The sequence below is a fragment of the Arachis hypogaea genome, chromosome 11 (genome assembly GCF_003086295.3).
Source record: "Arachis hypogaea cultivar Tifrunner chromosome 11, arahy.Tifrunner.gnm2.J5K5, whole genome shotgun sequence".
Lineage (NCBI taxonomy): Eukaryota > Viridiplantae > Streptophyta > Magnoliopsida > Fabales > Fabaceae > Arachis > Arachis hypogaea.
Genome location: NC_092046.1, coordinates 99,841,345 through 99,854,647, shown reverse-complemented (window position 1 = coordinate 99,854,647; position 13,303 = coordinate 99,841,345).

Here is a 13,303-nt window from a genome sequence, read left to right as displayed (position 1 = left end):
ATGCTTGTGTTCTTAACTCAAAATATGATCCACAAAGTATATAGTTCAAGCAAGTTCTAATTTTTTTTTTCAATTGGGGTGCCTGATAAACCACTATTTTATGGTTTATCTTGTGCTCAATTGAGTGGATTTTATCAACTCTTTACCCACTTATTCATAATATTTGCATGGTTTTATATTTCCTTCCTGATTTTGTGCTATGATTGAAAACATACTTCTTTGATCTTATATTTGCTTATTATTAATCCTCTCTTATTACCATTATATGCCTTGATATGTGTGTTAAGTGTTTTCAAATATTATAAGGCAGGAATGGCTTGGAGGATGGGAAGAAAGCATGCAAAATTTTGACGTCAAGATTTTTACCAGTAAAAAGATTCATAGAAACAGTTGCGTTGTAGATATAGTCTCTAAACCAACAAAAATCCCTTCATACAAACATTTTAGGTGTCACAAGTAACAAACCCCTTTAGAAATTGTTAACCGAGTATTCAAACCTCGGGTCGTCTTCTCAAGGAACTGCGAGGAAGTATGTTCTTATTATTGGCTATAAAGGTTGTAATCGGGGTTTAGAAGATGAGAAGCAAGTAATTTAAACGACAAGTAAAGTAGATGGCAATTAGAATAAATAAAGACTGTAAGGCATACTTTTGGCAAGGTAAGAGAAGTTAGAGGTCCAACGTAGTTATCTCTCTCAACTATAATGAAAGTTGAATCTAAACTCCACTTGATCAACCTGTACTAGGGCAAAGAAAAGTCAAGGGACTAATTAAATTGACCTTTGAATCCTATTTATTTCCTAAGAAAAGGTTGGGATTACTTAAGTTCAGCTCAATTAGCAAGATAACGATTATCAATTATGTTGAGTTTAATAACTGTTGAGTTACTGAATTCTTAACCAGGACCAAAAGGGGAAAAAGTAAAATTGCTGGACTAATAAAAATATCCTTGGATGGGAAGCAATGGTAACTTAAATCAAAGAGAACAATCATAAACTAAAAATACCTCAATTATCATTAATTCAAATAACAGTCTGTAACATGGGAGAAATTCATAAATTCAATTATAAAGGTAAATAGCCAACTCAGATACTGGAATAGATAAATAAAGTGAAAGGGAAGTTTAAAACAAAGAAATATAAAACCTGGATTGAGAGTCACTCTTAAAACAAGAAGAAATCCAAAATCCTAAGAGAGAGAGAGAGAAGATCTCCCTCTCAACTAAATCTAAATCATTGAAAAGTAAAATATGCGAGCTCTGGATTATCTGGGGCTTGTGAAAATGGCGAAGTACTCCCATTGTCAGTCAAGAGGGTCCCCACACTTGGACCTTGTCCAGTGTGCCTCTCTTCAAACTCTTCCTTTTGAACTTCAGCCACACTTTCGTCTATGACATCACACTGGAAGATAAAACGATCTTCTGGGGGGTTGTCAATGACTCCATTGAGATTGAAGATTGCTATGCGGCCATCTATTTCAAAGGAGTATGTTCCTGAAGACGCATCCAATTTGAATTTTGATGTCTTCAGGAATGGTCTTCCAAGTAGGATTGATGATGGCTTATCTGATTCATTGTGGGGTATCTCCAAGATATAAAAATCAGTGGGAAATGTGAGCCCTTTAATGTTCACCAAAACATCTTCAGCAACTCCAGCCACTGTAATAATGCTTTTATCTGCTAACACAAAATGAGCTGCCGACCTTTTTAAGGGAACGAGCCTCAAAACATCATATATAGACAAAGGCATTATACTAACACATGCTCCTAAATCACACATGCAATCATAAATTACTACACCACCAATAATACAACTAACTATGCAAGGACCTGGATCACTACATTTTTCAGGCAATCCTCCCATTAAAGCAGATATAGAACTACCTAAAGGAATAGTTTCTAATTCATTAATTTTGTCTTTATGGATACATAAGTCTTTTAGAAACTTTTCATATTTAGGTACCTGCTAAATAACATAAAAAAGGGGAACAGTTACCTCAACCTTTTTGAATATCTCTACCATTTTAGGATCGGGTTCCAGCTGCTTCTTGGGCTTTCTTACAAGTTGTGGAAATGGAATGGGAGTGGTGTTTTCTGTGGTGCATGCGCTTTTTGGTGCTTCCTCCTGTGGTTGAGCTATTTCTTCTTCAGCTATGTCCTGTATATCCTCTTCCTCTTCAACATCTTCGATTTCTACCACCTCTTCAGCTGAGGCGTATTCTGGTGAGCTTGATTCCTCCTGATTTCTCTCCTGCAGTGTGGTTTCGGACCTCAGGGTGATAGCATTAATGCCTCCCTTTGGAGTGCTAAAGCCAAGATTCCCTTAGGGCGGGTACGGTGGTATCCGTAGATCCAATGGCTGCCAGGTAATGCGATGACTCCGAGAACGGAGTCCCAGTCGAATTGGTATCTCTGGCGCTGAAGGGCGGCTTCTTGAAAAGCGTCCATTCCTGGGATGGGGACTTGCTTCTGCCAGACATAAACAGACTGCAGGGTTGGCATGTAGAAGTTGGAGTAGAACTCAACTACCCAAGAAAGATTGACCTGCCTTGGCTGTCTCCGTAGGAAACCCCATTGTCTTCGCTCAATTTACGGCTCAACAAAGGTGGCAATATTGGATGGGAGGAGAAGAAGGTATTTATTGTTATAGTTCCTTTCTGCCAGGATAGGGAACATCTGCTCACAGTAGCGATTAGAAAATCGCGCAGCGTCCTTTGCTGGAAAGGCTTTCTCCTTTTTGTCAACCTTTATTATCCTCTTAATTCTTTTTGTTGAGGGCTTGACTGCGGTGGAAGAAGGCTCTGCCACTAATGCTCTTTTATTTCCTCTTCTTGCTGGTGGTTTGGAAGTTGCTTTCTCCTTTCCTTTCTTGGTGGCCATCCTGAAAGAAGGGAAGAGAAAGTAAATTAAATTCAAAGAGATATACGGCAAGGAAGGAAAATGGAAAAGGGGGTGATGGATGCACATTAAGATATGCTAACATTATCACATGCTCGCGAGTACGTGTGAGAAGCCAACTATGGAAAATAGCTAGTGCATATAAAGACAAATGAATGCAAGGTGTTTATTGGCATGCTGGCAAAGGGCATGAGTAGCATAGACCAAGCAATACTTTGTAACAAACCATCATGTTTGTATTGACAATTAAATTCAATTAATATAATAATAAGGAGAATTTGTGAAAAGCAAGCATTGAAAAGTAGAGTAAAGTAGTGTAGAAAAGTGCATAGGGCTATATAGGCTTTTTCACAAACACATGGCATGCATGGTAAATAAGGTATAAAAAGTATGAAATTGAACATGCAAGCAATCCCTTAAATAGGAGAAAAATAATTGTCAAATAATTTGCAATAATCCACAAGCATATAATGAGGGATGATGAATCAAAAGGTTTCTAACACCATGTAAAGAAAAGAAAAGAAGAAGAAGAAAAATAATAATAATAAAAAATTGAAAAGAGAAAGAAAAGAAAAAGAAAATAATAATAATATATACATAATATAATAAGAATGATAGAAAAGAGAAGAAGGAAGAAGAAGGTAAAACCTTGTTAATGGTGGTGAGAGAGATAGAGAGTGAAAGGTGAGATAGAAAGAGGAAGGGAGAACGAAGAAAGAAGGAGGGAAAAGAAAAATTAGGATTTGGAGGGGGGGAAGATAAGATAATCTGGCAATTTAGGTTGAGCTGTGCGGCATATGCGACGCGGCCGCGTGGGACACGCGTTCGCGTGGGTGTGCGTCAGGTAAGGGGACGCGATCGCGTCGGTCACATGGTCGCGTGACCCGTGTTACGCTGCTGGCGCGAGTGCAGCCTCGCTCCAGCACAACTCTCTGTTCGATTTATTTTTAATTGCCAAAATTGGGTGATGCGATCGCGTGGGTCACGCGATCGCGTGAGTGTGCGTTATAAAATGGGTGACGCGGCCGCGTCGGCGACGCGGTTGCGTGACAAGGATTGTGCCTCCAGCACCAATCCAGCATAACTCTCGCACAGAATGTTACTGTGCACCCTTTTACGTCGAAAACTCAGGGCACGCGGCCGCGTGGGGCACACGGTCGCGTGGGAGGCCATGATTCCCATGCGACGCGAACGCGTTAGGGACGCGGTCGCGTGGGTCGATTTGTACCATTGGCATGCCTCCAGCCATGCTCCAGCCGGACTCTCTGTTCATTTTAGTTTTTTCTCCACCCCCTCTGCGACGCGGACGCGTCGCTGATGCGATCGCGTCACGTGGCGATTTTTTTTTTAAAAGAAATATAAAGACATGTAAAAGAAAGAGCACGAAAGTACTAATAAAGAGAAGAGTTATTAAAGAAGAAAAACTAAAAGTGAAGAAAAGAACGATCATACCGTGGTGGGTTGTCTCCCACCAAGCACTTTGCTTTAACGTTCGTAAGTTGGATGCTCCACTAGCTCAATCTGCTGTGATGTGGGGATCTTCCAAGCGGAAGATCTCAAGCTCCTTATTTTTCTGCACCTTCTCACCATGGTACAGCTTCAGGCGTTGTCCATTAACCTTAATAAGTTTAGAGCTCGAAGGATGGCTTAGGTGATAAACTCCGTACGGTTCAACCTTCTCTACTCTGTATGGACCTTCCCATTTTGATCTCAACTTATCGGGCATGAGCCTTTGTCGAGATTTGTAAAGGAAGACAAAATCTCCAGGTTGGAACTCTTTCTTCTTGATGTTTTGATCATGCATAGCCTTCATCTTTTCCTTGTATATTCTGGAGTTCTCATAAGCTTCTAGGCGAAGGTTCTCCAGTTCTTGCAGTTGCAACTTCCTTTCAGCTCCGGCATTCTCAATTCCCATGTTGCACTCCTTAACTGCCCAGAAGGCTCTGTGTTCTATTTCAACTGGGAGATGACAAGCTATTCCATAAATCAAGCGGAAGGGACTCATCCCAATGGGTGTCTTGTATGCTGTTCTATATGCCCACAGTGCATCTTGTAGCCTGGTGCTCCAGTCTTTTCTATGAGGCTTTACTATCTTTTACAAGATACGCTTGATTTCTCTGTTTGACACCTCGGCTTACCCATTAGTTTGGGGATGGTAAGCGGTTGCAACTTTATGGATTATCCCATGCTTCTTCATTAATCCTGTTAGTCTCCTGTTACAAAAATGGGTGCCTTGATCGCTCATGATCGCTCGTGGTGATCCAAAGTGACATATGATATGGTTTCTCACAAATGAAACAACAGTGTTAGCATCATCAGTGCGGGTAGGAATTACTTCCATCCATTTGGAAACATAATCCACAGCTAACAATATATAAAAATATCCATTAGAATTTAGAAATGGACCCATGAAGTCAATGCCCCAAACATAAAAAATTTCACAGAAAAACATATATTGTTGAGGTATCTCATCCCTCTTGGATATATTATCAAATTTCTGGCATGGGGGGCAGGATTTACAAAACTCAGCAGCGTCTCTAAAAAAAGTAGGCCACAAGAATCCGTAGTCTAAGATCTTTCTAGCTGTTCTTTGAGGGCCAAAATGCCCTCCACTCTCAGATGAGTGACAGGCCTCTAAAATGGACTGGAATTCTGATTGAGGCACACAACGTCTAATTATCTGGTCAGTGCCACATCTCCATAAATATGGGTCATCCCATATATAATATTTAGACTCACTTTTCAGCTTGCCTCTTTGATGTTTAGAAAAATGTGGAGGAAATGTGCGGCTAACTAAATAATTTGCAACAGGTGCATACCAAGGGACTACCTCAGATACTGCTTGCAGGTTGTCAAAAGAAAAATTATCATCTATAGGAGTAGAATCATCCTTAATATGTTCAAGGCGACTCAAGTGGTCTGCTACTAAATTCTGATTACCACTCCTATCCTTTATTTCTAAATCAAATTCTTGTAACAGCAGTATCCAACGTATAAGTCTTGGTTTGGATTCCTTTTTAGCTAATAGATACTTTAGAGCTGCATGGTCCAAATACACTACTACTCTAGTACCAAGTAAATAAGCTCGAAATTTATCCAGAGCAAAAACAATAGCAAGAAGCTCTTTCTCGGTAGTAGTATAATTGGACTGGGCAGTGTCTAAAGTCTTAGACGCATAGGCAATAACAAAAGGATCCTTACCTTCACGCTGAGCCAGCGCTGCTCCTACTGCATGGTTGGAAGCATCGCACATGATTTCAAACGGCTGGCTCCAGTCTGGTCCTCTTACAATTGGAGCTTGAGTTAGAGCAGTCTTCAGTTTATCAAATGCTTGTTTGCATTCCTCACTGAACTCGAACTCAATATCCTTCTGCAGTAATCTGGATAAGGGAAGTACCACCTTACTAAAGTCCTTAATAAATCTCCTGTAGAAACCTGCATGGCCAAGGAACGAACGGACTTCCCTCACAGAAGAGGGGTAAGGTAAACTAGAAATAACATTTACCTTTGCTGGGTCTACAGAAATGCCATTATTAGATACCACATGTCCTAATACAATCCCTTGTTTTACCATAAAGTGGCATTTCTTGAAATTCAGTACAAGATTTGTATTAACACATCTATCTAATACTCGAGATAATCTATCTAAGCAAAGGCTAAAAGAATCACCATAAACGCTAAAATCGTCCATAAAAACTTCCATACAGTCCTCAATAAGATCGGAGAAAAGACTCATCATGCACCTTTGGAAAGTGGCTGGTGCATTGCACAAGCCAAAGGGCATTCTCTTATAAGCATAAGTCCCAAAAGGACATGTAAAAGTAGTCTTTTCCTGATCCTCAGGATCTATATGAATCTGGAAGTAACCTGTGTAACCATCTAAAAAGCAATAATGTGACTTACCTGACAGGCGATCCAGCATTTGATCAATGAATGGAAGTGGGTAGTGATCCTAACGGGTAGCTTGGTTGAGACGCCTATAATCAATGCAGACTCTCCAAGCATTCTGAACTCTAGTTGCTATGAGCTCTCCATGCTCACTCTTCACTGTAGTGACTCCAAATTTCTTGGGCACCACTTGTACTGGGCTTACCCATTCACTGTCTGAAATGGGATATATGATACCTGCTTCCAATAGTCTGGTCACTTCCTTTTTGACAACTTCCAAGATGGTGGGATTCAATCTTCTTTGGGGTTGACGGACAGGTCTTGCTCTCTCTTCTAAAAATATTCTGTGCTCACATACTTGAGGGTTGATTCCCACTATGTCTGCCAAACTCCACCCAATTGCCTTCTTATGCTTCCTCAGTACGTCAAGTAACTGCTCTTCTTGTTGAGAAGTCAGTTCCCTTGCAATAATAACCGGAAGCTTCTGCTCATCCTCAAGATAAGCGTATTTGAGATGTGGAGGGAGAGGTTTCAATTCTAACTTTTGATCATGGGCGGGCTCTGGATTATCTGGGGCTTGTGAAAATGGCGAAGTGCTCCCATTGTCAGTCAAGAGGGTCCCCACACTTGGACCTTGTCCAGTGTGCCTCTCTTCAAACTCTTCCTTTTGAACTTCAGCCACACTTTTGTCTATGACATCACACTGGAAGATAGAACGATCTTCTGGGGGGTTGTCAATGACTCCATTCAGATTGAAGATTGCTATGCGGCCATCTATTTTAAAGGAGTATGTTCCTGAAGACGCATCCAATTTGAATTTTGATGTCTTCAGGAATGGTCTTCCAAGTAGGATTGATGATGGCTTATCTGATTCATTGTGGGGCATCTCCAAGATATAAAAATCAGTGGGAAATGTGAGCCCTTTAATGTTCACCAAAACATCTTCAGCAACTCCAGCCACTGTAATAATGCTTTTATCTGCTAACACAAAACGAGCTGCCGACCTTTTTAAGGGAGGGAGCCTCAAAACATCATATATAGACAAAGGCATTATACTGACACATGCTCCTAAATCACACATGCAATCATAAATTACTACACCACCAATAGTACAACTAACTATGCAAGGACCTGGATCACTACGTTTTTCAGGTAATCCTCCCATTAAAGCAGATATAGAACTACCTAAAGGAATAGTTTCTAATTCATTGATTTTGTCTTTATGGATACATAAGTCTTTTAGAAACTTTGCATATTTAGGTACCTGCTGAATAACATCAAAAAGGGGAACAGTTACCTCAACCTTTTTGAATATTTCTACCATTTTAGGATCGGGTTTCAGCTGCTTCTTGGGCTTTCTTGCAAGTTGTGGAAATGGAATGGGAGTGGTGTTTTCTGTGGTGCATGCGCTTTTTGGTGCTTCCTCTTGTGGTTGAGCTATTTCTTCTTCAGCTATGTCCTGTATATCCTCTTCCTCTTCAACATATTCGATTTCTACCACCTCTTCAGCTGAGGCGTATTCTGGTGAGCTTGGTTCCTCCTGATTCCTCTCCTGCAGTGTGGTTCCGGACCTCAGGGTGATAGCATTAATGCCTCCCTTTGGATTGGATAATGGTTGAGAGGGGATTTCAGTGGTGCCTGAAGGTTGGTTACTGGAATTTTGTGCTGATCCAAGCTGTATCATAAAAGCTTGCAGAGTAGAGGTGAGACCATTCAGACCGGCGTTAATACTATTCATGATGTTGTTTTCCATGGTCTGTTATCTTTTCTCAAGAGATTGTAGTAGATCTTCATTAGAAGATAACGAAGAGTGAGTAAATTGAGAGGTCTGCTGCTGTTTATTCTGTGGTCCTTGGTTCTGCCTCAAGTGAGGTGCTCTGTAAGGTTGATTTTGCTGCCTGTTGTTGTTATTGTTCCACCTCTGATTTCCCTGATTATCTCTGCCTCCTCTGTTATTATTGTCCCTCCAATTCTGATTTGAATTGTCCTGCCATCCATGGTTATTATTTCCACTTTGATTGTACCCTTGGTTGGGGCGGTCATAGAAGTTGTGAGTGGATGCCACCATGTTGTCTTCTTGTTGGAGCTGCGGGCATTCATCGGTGTAATGGCTATAATCAGCACAGATTCCGCAAATTTTTTGTGGGACTAGTTGTTGGTTTTGCTGTGGTGGAGGAGGTTGAGCTTGCTGAGCTTGTTGATTCAACTGCATTTGTTTCAGCAAGTTGGTCATTTCATAGATGCCTTGAGTTAGAGCAGCAGTCTCTCTGCTGGAAGATACTTCTGCAACAGCTTTTGAACGGCCTTGCTTTTGTCTGTGGTTCCTAGTGGATTCAGCTAAATCACTGATCAATTGCCAAGCTTCATCAGTGGTCTTGTACTTCTTCATAGACCCATTGCTGGCACTTTTCAGTATGGTCTTATCTTGGGGTCTCAAACCCTGTGTAATATAGCTGAGTAGCACGATCTTGTCAATCATGTGGTGGGGGCATGTTTCGAAAAGATTATTGAAGTGCTCCCAGTATTCAAAGAGAGTCTCATTGTCATCCTGAACAATTGTGGAGATATCCTTCCTTAGCTTATCAGTAACTTCAGATGGAAAGAATTTCTCCAGAAACTCCTTTCTGAGTGTATCCCAGTTGGATACATTTGCTAGAGGTTGAGTGTAGTACCACTCTCTTGCTTTTCCCTCAAGAGAAAACAGAAAAGCTTTCAGCAGAATTGAAGTTTCATCAGTGCCATCACGCCTGACAGTAGAACAGGCTGCCTGGAAATCTCTCAAGTGCTTGATAGGCTCTTGAGCAGGTAGGCCATGAAACTTGGGCATCAAATTTAGCAGTGCGGGCTTTATTTAAAAATCTGTAGCTACCGCCGGATGATGCGCTTGAAATGGTTGCATTGTAAAATCAGGGGCTCCTTCCTCCTGGATGGTAACTCTCCTAGCTGCCATATTTTCTGCACGTAAAACAACCGAATCAGTAGAACGGGGGCTGGTTTCTTCCTCAGATTCACTTTCAGATCCGCCCTCAGAGCGGGCTAACCGTCGATGTTCTCGCCTTATTCGTGAAATTGTCCTTTCAATTTCAGGATCGAATATTAGTAAGCGCGGATCAGGAAATGAACGCGTCATTTGACGGAAGAAACATGTAGCTCATAGTAGCAAAATAAAATAAAATGCAAATAAATAAATTCTAATTAATAAAATTAGCACTCTATTGCAACTCCCTGGCAACGGCGCCAAAAATTGGTTTATCTTGATCTCAATTTAGTGGATTTTATCAACTCTTTACCCACTTATTTATAATATTTGCATGGTTTTATATTTCCTTCCTGATTTTGTGCTATGATTGAAAACATGCTTCTTTGATCTTATATTTGCTTATTATTAATCCTCTCTTATTACCATTAGATGCCTTGATATGTGTGTTAAGTGTTTTCAGATATTATAAGGCAAGAATGGCTTGGAGGATGGGAAGAAAGCATGCAAAAGTGGAAGGAATACAAGAAGTTGGAGAAATTGCTAAGCTGTCCAGCCTGACCTCTCTGCACTCAAACGGCTATAACTTTAGCCAGAAAGGTCCAAACGACGCGGTTCTAGTTGCGTTGGAAAGCTAACGTCTGGGGCTTTGATTTGATATATAATATGCTATAGTTCCCCTGACGCTAGATGATGCGATTGCGTGATTCATGCGGCCGCGTCCCAGTGACGGAAATCCAGCGTGGCAAAATTCGAAACCAGCGAATTCTGGACTGTTTTGGACCCAGTTTGCGGCCCAGAAAACACAGATTAGAGGCTATAAAGTGGGGGAATACATCCAGTCATAAAAGAAGGCTCTCATATTCACAATTTTAGGAGTAGATGTAGTTTTTAGAGAGAGAGAGGTTCTCTCCTCTCTCTTAGGATTAGGATTTAGGATCTCTCTTAGTTTTAGGAGTGACTCTCAATTCCAGGTTCTTTATTTTTATTTATTTTCTCAATTTAATTTATGAACATCTATGCCAGATTTAATTTCTTTTGTTAATGCAATTCGAGGTATTTTCAGATTTAAGATTGCTTTGCTTATATTGATGCTTTTAATTTAATTTAGATATTTTCTTCCTTTTGGCTTTGGTTAGGTAATTGGTAACACTTGAGTTGTCAAACTCAGGAGTGGTTGAAATTGGCTGATTTTGCTTTAGCTAGGATTGCTCTAACACTAGTCTCTCCATAGGAGTTGACTAGGACTTGAAAATCAAGCTAATTAGTCCACTTGACTTAACTAAGTGGGATTAAAATCCAATTCTCATCACATCTGATAAGGATAACAAGGACAGGATTTCTGGTTCTCATACCTTGCCAATAGTTTATTTTACAGTTATTTATTTATTTTTATTGCTCGAAAATATACTTGTGCGCATTGCCCAAACTTCCAAAACCCCCAATTTACAATCTTCATAACCAATAATAAGAACATACTTCCCTGTAATTCCTTGAGAAGACGACCCGAGGTTTGAATACTCGGTTATCAATTTTTAAAAGGGATTTGTTACTTGTGACACCCAACACGTTTGTACGAAGGTATTTTTGTCAGTTTAGAGACTATATCTACAACGCAACTGTTTCTGTGAATCTCTTTACTGGTAAAAATCCTAACGTCAAAATGGCGCCGTTGCCGGGGAATTGCAAACGTGTGCCTTATTATTGGTTATTGTAAATATTTTATTTTTGCTTGTTTATTTGTTTTTTTTTATTTTTATTTTTGCTTTTTTTTTAAGTTAAGAGGTTATTGATTTTTATTTTAAAATTTTTATTTTATCTTATCTTATTTCAAAAATCAAATTTCAAAAATTTAAATTTAAATTTTTTTTTTCAAAATTCAAATTCAAAAATTTTCAAAATTTTAAAATTCAAATTTCAAAATTTAATTTTCAAATTCAAAATTTAAATAACCTTTTAATTTAAATTTATTTTTATTTTTGTTTTTAAATTTTTTTTACTATGAATTCTCACCCCTCTCGCTTCAAGTTTGATTCCAATGTTGTTGTTAGGAATGGAAACTATAATGAAAATATGCATCAAAGTTGGAAGACTCAAAGATGGGAGGAGCCACAAGGATTTAATCAACCCTCATGGCAACAACCACCTCCAATGGACCATCAACAACCATTCTGTGATGCATATCAAGGCAATGGCTATGGTGAGCACTCTTTTAATTATCAACAACCACCACCATATGCCTATGAACCCTTTCCTCAACATAACTTTGGACCACCAAACTCACAAGCCCCTTTTCGCCATTCACCTCCATATGACTCTAACCCTCAACCATCATACCAACCACCTTATGAGCCATATGAACCATATATAGAACCACCCCAATTCCAATCCAATCGCTCCCAACCACCACCACTTTCTTTTGTATCATGTCCAAGTCCGGCAACCCGAGAAGCAGAGGATCGCCTAAGGGAAACAGTAATTAAATTTCAGGCAACCGTTCAACAACTGGAGCAAGCATTAATTCAATGGGCTTCTAGGCGCTCAAATATACAAGGATCAGCCACAGCTCCATATGGACAGTCTAGTGAAGAGCGTAGCATAAAGGAGATACCAGAAACCCCAGTGGACAAGACAAAGAATGAATTCGTACTAGAACAAGTAGAAGACGCTGTCATTGTTCAAGAAGAAGAGTTGGTTGAAGACTTAGGAGATGCAGAACCTCCATGGAAAAAGACAAGACATAGAGCCTCCTTCCAAGACGGTTGAAATTGATGCTGAGGAGGGTGTACAACCTCCAAAGCATATCATAGTTGAAGACTTGGAAGAGGTTGATCAAGAGATGGAGATTCAAGAAGAAGAAGCACAACCTCCCATGCCCTTGGAAAGCAATGAAGAGGAGATTAAATTGGAAGAGAGCTGCCAAGAGGAAGAGGTTGAAATTGAAGAAGCTTGCAAAGAGGTGGTAATTATCAGAGAAGAGCACAAGGGAGTGGAACTTGCAATTTCATTAAAAATACCTCTCCCTAAGTTGCCATCATCCTTCACAACATTCAAGTAGGTAAAATTCATATCCCTTAGCTTTCTAATTCCACTTGAATATGGGCTACTGGAGACGAATGGTCAACTTAAAGCTCTTTGTGACATTAAGATTAGGAGGAAGATGGCCAGTGGTAAGAATTGTCCTGCAAGGTTCATCATGGTTGGAAGCTTTAAATTCAAACGCAAAGGTTGGTATAAAGCTCAACTGAATGGGTCTAGGAAGCTGTTTGGTCGCTACAGTGAGAATTCAGATCACCTTTCACTCGGCTGGAAAAATACAGATCGAGACAAAAATGGGTGTAAAAGTAAAGTTTGGGATCCTGGAATCTGTTCTGGAATTTGTCACCCCGGGAGCCTAAGAATCTGTTTGAAGCTTCTTAAGGGCTTTATATGCTTAGTTTAGGACCCCAGAGGCTATTGGAAGTACAAACATTGGTGGGGATTCATGGATCAGTACAAGCACAAGCCACCATAGCAAGAAGCTCATCAAATGTCCAACTTAAG